This window comes from Myotis myotis, unplaced genomic scaffold (genome assembly GCF_014108235.1).
Source record: "Myotis myotis isolate mMyoMyo1 unplaced genomic scaffold, mMyoMyo1.p scaffold_m19_p_9, whole genome shotgun sequence".
Lineage (NCBI taxonomy): Eukaryota > Metazoa > Chordata > Mammalia > Chiroptera > Vespertilionidae > Myotis > Myotis myotis.
Genome location: NW_023416401.1, coordinates 87,171,183 through 87,178,814, shown reverse-complemented (window position 1 = coordinate 87,178,814; position 7,632 = coordinate 87,171,183). Strand labels below are relative to the sequence as shown.

Genomic DNA, 7,632 nt, shown 5'->3' with positions numbered 1-7,632 from the left:
GGGCCACCCACGCCATCAGGCTCTCACCTCTTCGCTTTGGCATGAACTTAAATTTTTTTTTTACGGAAGCCAAGACATAGAAACAGCCTCAGTGTCCACTGCTGGATGAGTGGATGAAGGAAGGTGGGATGTATAGTCGATGGAATACTACTCAGTCTTCAAAAGGGAGGAAACCCTGCCTTAGCGACATGGGTGGACCTTGGGGGCATTGTGCTAAGTGAAGAAGTCAGAGAGAGAAAGACAAGTACCAAGCGACCTCACTTAGATGGGAATCTGAAAACACGGAACTCAGACACAGAGCTCAGATGGTGGGGGAGGCACACGGGGGAGGGGTCAAAAGGTACAAACTTCTAGTTATAAGATCAGTAAGTTCCGGGGGTATAACGTACAGCACACTGACTATAGTTAACGTATTTGTATTGTATATTTGAAAGTTGTCAAGAGAGCAGACCTTAAAAGTTCACATTACAAGAAAAAAATTGTAAGTGTGTAGAGGTGATGGATATTAACCAACCTTACTGTGGTGATCATTGTGCAATCTTTACTGACATCAGATCATTCTGTTGCAATGAATACAAAGTCCTATGTCAGCTCATCTTAACAAAATGGGACAAAAGTAGGGATCATGTTTTTAAGTTGCTCCAGACAGAGTCGGGTCCCGGCCGCAGCTGCAGCGGCTCCCTCTTCTCAGGCTCTCACGCTGTCTCCTTGGCTTCCGGAAGCATGGCCTCCGGTGTGGCTGCCTCTGCCGGCGTCACCGAGTGTTCAGTGACATGAAGGTGCGCGCGTCCCTGGCACAGGGAGGTGAAGACGAGCGAGAAGGGCTGCTCTCCTGCCCGAGTGAAGACGGGAAGGACGTCATTCCGGAGGAGGCATGGAGATCCTGGTGGGTGATGTGGGCCAGACAGGAGACCCCGATGCCACCTTCGTCAAGACGCTGCCGGACAAAGACTGTCACTTGCGCCCTGTATGACACGACCCATGAGACTGAGGAGAGCAAGGGGACCTGGGGTTTACCTCCTGGGCCCCCGAGTCTGCACCCCTTAAGAGCAAAATTACCTATGCCAGTCCCAAGGCTGCCACCAAGGAGAAGCTGACTGGATCAAGCAGGAGTCACAGGCTCCGAGGTCAAAGATGCTGCCCTCTGGCAGAGAAACTGGGGGGCAGTGCTGTCACCTCCCTGAAGGGCAAGCCTTCTTGAGACCCCAGCCCCTGCCTGGAGCATCTGGCAGCCCCAGGCCTGCCTGTGTGTGGGGGTGCAGGCTGCCTCCCTCTTGCCAGACCCCAGGGCTGGGGGGATCCCAGCAGGGGGAGGGCAATCCCTTCACCCAGTTACCAAACAGCCGCCACCCCCTAGACCTCCCTCCTCCCTCCACCCCTGAGGGTTCTGGCCTCCCAAATAGCTCTGATCTTCTGATTCCTCTTGGGTTGAAGCAGACCAAGTCCCCCCACCCCAGGCACCAGGAGGGCCTGTATTTTTTTTTAATGACACCCCTACTTCCCTCCTGTTTCCCCCCGCCACCCCTTTCCATGCTGCCAACTTCTAACCACAATGGTGACTCTGTGCTTGTCTGTTTAGTTCTGTATGTAGATGGAATGTTGTGGAGATGAGCCCTCCCTGGGCTGCCTGGTTCCTCCCCTTTCTACCTGGGCGTGGCCACTTCTGGAAGCAGGACCAGTGAGGGGCCCTTCATTTAAAAAAAGAAAATAAAAAGAAAAGAAAAGAAAGAAAAACAATAAAAAGCCTCACTTAACTAAAGGGGGGGGAAAGTTTCTCTGGACACATAGAACAAGTACATAATGTAAATATAAATACTAGTATAAATATAAATATACAAAGTCACATAATGTATAGTGACTGTATCCTATGATTTTGGATCTTTTGGAGTCATTTTTCATTCTTTTTTGGCTTGGGTGCCTTCACCTCTTCTCTCCTCTTCCCTTTTTGTTAACTCCCCACCCTAACAAGTCGCCCAGGTTAACCAGCTAACATTCTGTATTTTCCTGTGAACACAGATACCTGTGTGAATGGCCCTTTCTGCATTGTGTTCTAACTTGGGATTCCATTACACATTCTTGCATCTTTCCCCCACTTAACACTACGTTGTGGAAATAGCTCAGGGTCAGTTGATAGCTCCCCTTCATTCTGCTTGTGAGCTGCAGAGTATTCCAAGACGCCACATTCTGTTTATAGAGTTCTGTCCCTGCAAAACCCCCAAATGCCTACACTAGCTGTTAAAAGCACACTCCCTCGGTTCCAGAAAAACACAAAGCAACACCTTCCCTATACCCTAGCAATAAACACCTAGGAATAAAAATAAGAAAAAATGTTCATTCACAACAGCGACTGAAACAATAAAATAGAAATAAATGTAATTAAGAAAGGCAGGGTGCTTTATGAGGAAAACAGTGATCTCTTCCTAAATGACATGACACAGAACCAGCAGGAGAATACCATGTCCTTCAGTGAGAGAAAGGAAAAATTATGATAGAAACGGAGTACAATTCTAATTCCAATCCCAGGAAGACTTCCTTCTCGGAGGGAGATGCTGCGAGTTGAACTGTATCTTTTAAGAAGATCCGCGGAGTCCTATTCCCCAGCATTTGCAAATCTGACCTTATTTGGGAATGGGTCTTGAGGTCATATGCAGCGGGCCGGCCTTACTCCAGGACCACGGTGTCCTTATGAGAAAAGGAGGGAGCAAGAGGGGAGCCCCAGGAGGACAGGGCCAAGGCTCTCTGGCAGCCCCCCCCCCCCCCCCCAGCAGGCTGGAGAAAGATGGACCACCCCAGCCTGCAGGGGTGTGGCTCTCCAGAAGCCCTTGCTTTAAGAAGCATGAGAGCCTGAGCCGGTTTGGCTCAGTGGATAGAGCCTTGGCCTGTGGACTGAAGGGTCCTGGGTTTGATTCCAGTCAAGGGCACATGTGCAGGTTGCAGGCTCGTCCCCAGTAGGAGCGATTCTCATCATTGATGTTTCTATCTCTCTCTTCCTCTCCCTTCCTCTCTGAAATCAATAAAAATATATTAAAAAAAAAAAAAGAAGTGTGAGAGAATAAAAGGCTGTTGTTTTGGCCACCCAGGTTGGGGTACTTTGTGATGAATGGAACACAGGTGGAATTAAAGAACTGCCCAATGAATAAAGTCCTGACTCAGATGAGCAGATAAAAGTGTCCTTTGCCAGAAGAGAGGAATGCTTGTAAAAGTCTCCCAAACTGCAAAAATAAGAACCAGCGAGCAGAAGGGTTCACGGGTGCACCCCGCGGGGCTGGGAGGGCGTCTTGGCGGAACCAGCGAGTTTGGAGAAGAGGCTCCCCCCTCCAGTACCCCATTCCCCCACCTGCGCCAACCTCTCCTTTTTACGCGAAAGATTCAGAGGGCGACAAGGTTGGTCGCGCGGACGCTCAAAACACAGACCGCTGTGGCCAAGAGGAGCGGGCATCTCGGGCACCACTTGGGGTTTCCTCCCTGGAAAAGACGAGAACTCCCCTCTCCCTCCCCCTCCGCGCGGGGGGCCCGGGTCCCAGGGCCCCGACTCAGCGGCAGCAGGGCCGCCCCAGCCACTCCTCCATCTGCTGCCCCATGTGCAGCGGAGATTCCCATAAAGCGGCGCCCTCGGAGCGCACGCAGGGGAGGCAGAGGGAGCAGGCGCGCGCACGGAGGGGACCAGAGCGCTGCGGGGCGCAGGCAGGAAGCGGGGCGATGGGACCGCCAGCCCCTGGGAGGGAGCCAGGAGATGCACACCACCCGAAGCCCCTCCATGGCCACGTGCATACACACGGTGGTCTGTCCCACGAGGGATCATCGCTCAGCTGTAGGAAGGAATGGAGCCCTGCCACAGACACAAAAGGCCGCACCCCTAGGATTTCCTTTATAGAAAATGCCTGGAAGAGGCAAATCTACAGAGACTAGAGTAGGTGAGTGGTGGTCAGGGGCTGGAGATGGGGATGGGAGTGATTGCTGATGGGTACGAGGCTTCTATCTGAGGTGATGAAAACGCTTAAAATGGCCTGGTCAGGTAGCTCAGTGGTTGGAGCGTCCTCCCCAGACACCAAGGTTGATCCCTGGTCGGGGCACATACAAGAATCAACCAGTGAGTGGATACATAAGTGGAACAACAAATCAACGTCTCTCTCTCTCTCTCTCTCTCTCTCTCTCTCTCTCTCTCTCTCTCTCTCCCCCTCTCTCTCCCTCTAAAAAGCCATCAATAAATAAACATTTTAAATTCACTGTGAATGTATAAAACATATCGCTGATTTGCACACTGCGAGTGAATTGCATGGTGTGCGAATTGTATCTGGATGAAGTTGTTACAAAGAGCAGGTGGGAGCTGAGAGGTTCAGACAAGGCCTCCTGTGGAGATGACCCTTATTCAGACCGAGTGACAGCAAGTACGGCTTCCAGGATGTTCTAGTTCTCCTTTGCCAAGGTGGTGTCTGTGTCCACCCAACAGCGGGCAGAGGCAGGCGGGCTGCCAGACAACATGCCAGGTGGCAGATGAATCTGAATTTCAGACGAGGACGAATACATTTTTAGTGTAAGGACATCTCAAACATGGCATGGGATATACCGACTCCAAAAATTAGTCATTGTCTGCCTGAAATTCAAACCTAAGTGGGCATCCTGTATTTTTTGTGGCTAAAGTCCCAAAACTGGAACTAGCAGAATCTAGAACAGCAGTTCTCAACCTGTGGGTCGCGACCACTTTGGCGGTCGAACGACCCTTTCACAGGGGTCGCCTAAGACCATCCTGCATATCAGATATTTACATTACGATTCATAACAGTAGCAACATGACAGTTATGAAGTAGCAACGAAAACAATTTTATGGTTGGGTCACAACATGAGGAACTGTATTTAAAGGGCCAGAAGGTTGAGAACCACTGATCTAGAATGAGCTTTGGATTCGAAGCCTCATCCAAATGTGCTTCAGGTGTGTGACCTCAGACGCCCTAGTCACCCTCTGTGGCCGGTCACCGGTAGCTCTGTGACTGGGTGACCCGCCCGGGTGTCTGGATTTTCACCCCACAGCCGGGGCAAACAGTGGCTGGTGCTGGGACATCGTGTCCCTCCAGGGCCTATTAGGAGAGACTGCTGACCAATACGTGGACCGTGATTCCGACACCTCTCACAGTCTCCCCAGAGACCCAAGACCCAGTGGTCTGGATAGTGAGTGTTGGGGTACATGCAGCCAAGCGAGCATTGCTGTTTGATTTCTAAATACAGGCAGGCTTTGGGCTGTGAGGGAGTTTTTGCATTTTAAGTAATGACCCGGTGTCTTCAGAAAAGATTACAAGATGATCAGTTGACTGTCTGAAGGCAGGAAAATATGTCATATGTAGCACTCATAAGATTCAAAATTTTTAACCCTTTATCAAGGGACATTGTTTCCTTGGGCATCCACAGCGCAGCTTTTTGTTTTGTTTTTTTAAAATATATTTTATTGATTTTTTACAGAGAGGAAGGGGGAGGAATAGAGAATTGAAATCATCGATGAGAGAGAAACATCCATCAGCTGCCTCCTGCACACCCGCTACTGGGGATGTGCCCACAACCAAGGCACATGCCCTTGACCGGAATCGAACCAGGGACCCTTCAGTCCGCAGGCCGACCCTCCATCCACTGAGCCAAACCGGTTAGGGCCACAGCGCAGTTTTCAGTGTAATAATAGTGTTATTGCTAAGCGCCTACTGTGTGCCAGGCATTGTGCTAGGGCTTCCTGGTGATACTTGGTTGACTCTTTCCAGTGACCCTGCTCTGTCACCCCTTTGCAAACCCACTGTCGAGATTCAGAGGTTAAGGAACCTGTCCAGCGTAACACAGCTGGCTAGAGGCAGCGCCGGGTTTAGGAAGGCAGGACCCCCAGATTCTAACTTCTGTGCCCATAACCACTGCCCCACACAGCCACAGCAACAGCCCACTTCCTGTCTGTCCTGTGGCGAAGCCTTGTGCCTCCGTGACGCTGGCCTGGGGGGGAGCTGCGTCCATCACTCCTCACCCCTGGGTGGCACGTCTCTCCCACAGTGCACAGGGGGTACCCCCAACCCCCCTGCACAGTGGCTGTCGCTACCTCCTGTGTAGGCCCCTCTCACCCACACCAGAGAGGTGTTCCCGGACAGCCCCCGAGTCAGTGGGAGAGGCTGTCCCCAACCTCGGTCCTTGTCTTCTCATATAAATTAATTTATACGAGAGACCTTGACTGCGTTGTGAAAGCCAATTTACTAAAGCAATGAAAGCATGCCCCTTTATTGGAAAAAGCAAAGCAAGCAAACCCATGCATCTGGCTTATGAAGCACAGGCGAGCTCTCAGCTCATCTGGAGAGCAGGTTGGGGGGTCTGAGGCGTTATATGCCCACCCCCCCCTCCCGTCTACAGGTCTCACAGTTCCTCTGCTGAATAGTTTGGTGGAGATTAGTTCTAAGGCCCCTTTTTTGCTTTGTTGTGGCCTTCCCAGGACTCACCTGGCAGCTTTATCTCACCCAGCCTCGGGACTGCTGACTTCTCTTTCCCCTTCTCTTTCTGCATCCCCTCATTAGGGAGGTGTTTTTGTTTGCTTGCCTTTTGTTTTTAAATATTTTTTTTATTGATTTCAGAGAGAAAGACAGAAACATCCATGATGAGAGAGAATTCTTGATCGGCTGCCTCCTGCACGCCCCCTCCAGGGGATTGAGCCTGAAATCTGGGCATGTGCGTTGACCGGAAATTGAACCATGACCTCCTGGTTCATAGGTTGACACTCAACCACTGAGCCACGCCTGGGAGGTTTCCTAACCATTTGCTCTTGTGTCCCTGGCTGGGGAAGAGAATGGTTTGTTAGTTACAAGCTGGCTGCAAATTGCCCACACTCTTCGGCCTTTATTTAACTTCCCTGTCTCAGTTTTCCTGTTCCTCCTGCCCTGGAATCCTGTAACACCTAGTCCCTCCTCTGCGGATCCTCCCAGCTCCACCCAGGGCAGGAACCAGGGGCTGAGAGGGTGATGGGAGACCATGGGGCCGGGAGAAGGGAATCTCCCTTCCCCCACCCACTGTCATCCTGTGACATCAGGCCTCTGCACGGAACTGTCCCGCTTGCTGTCCTGTTGGGTGAGGGACTTGAGAATATGCCTGTTAAACAGCAGGTGACATACGGGGTTATGTCGTAACCTGGGAGACAGACACGGAACTTGAAGGACAGGCCTGGTGTCGCCACACAGGCCCCTGTGCTCAGATGTTATGTTTGTGAAATGCATGGATTTTGAATAAGAGGCCCCAGATATGCAGCTTGTCCTCCTGGAAGGAATGAGGAACCTTCTGTCCTTTTAAAATTGTCACTGAAGCTGCAGATAAGATAAAACCTGCAGGGAAAGAATGTGGCCTTCCCCCTTTCCTGGCTGCTAACTCCTGGTTTGGCAACACTGGCTGCTGGCTGGCCCTCTCTCGAATTTGGGGCATTGAAGGATACAAAGAGTAGTTATGAGGTGGAAGGCAGATTCTCTGGCCCCCCATGTCACCTCCATTTCACTGATGACGAAATGGAAATTCAAGAAGGTGGGTCACTAGTTCTGGTTCTCATGGCAGGAAGCAAGAGAGCCAGTGACCCCTGCCTGACTCTGGAGCCCAAAGCTCTTTGCCAGAACAGCTGTAAGTTTAATTCAC

At 51.2% G+C, this 7,632-nt stretch overlaps 1 pseudogene; it reads left to right on the top strand.

The window, feature by feature from the left end:
- The first annotated feature begins 655 nt into the window (after window positions 1-655).
- LOC118662501 lies at window positions 656-1,682 on the top strand (annotated as a pseudogene).
- Window positions 1,683-7,632: the final 5,950 nt, after the last annotated feature.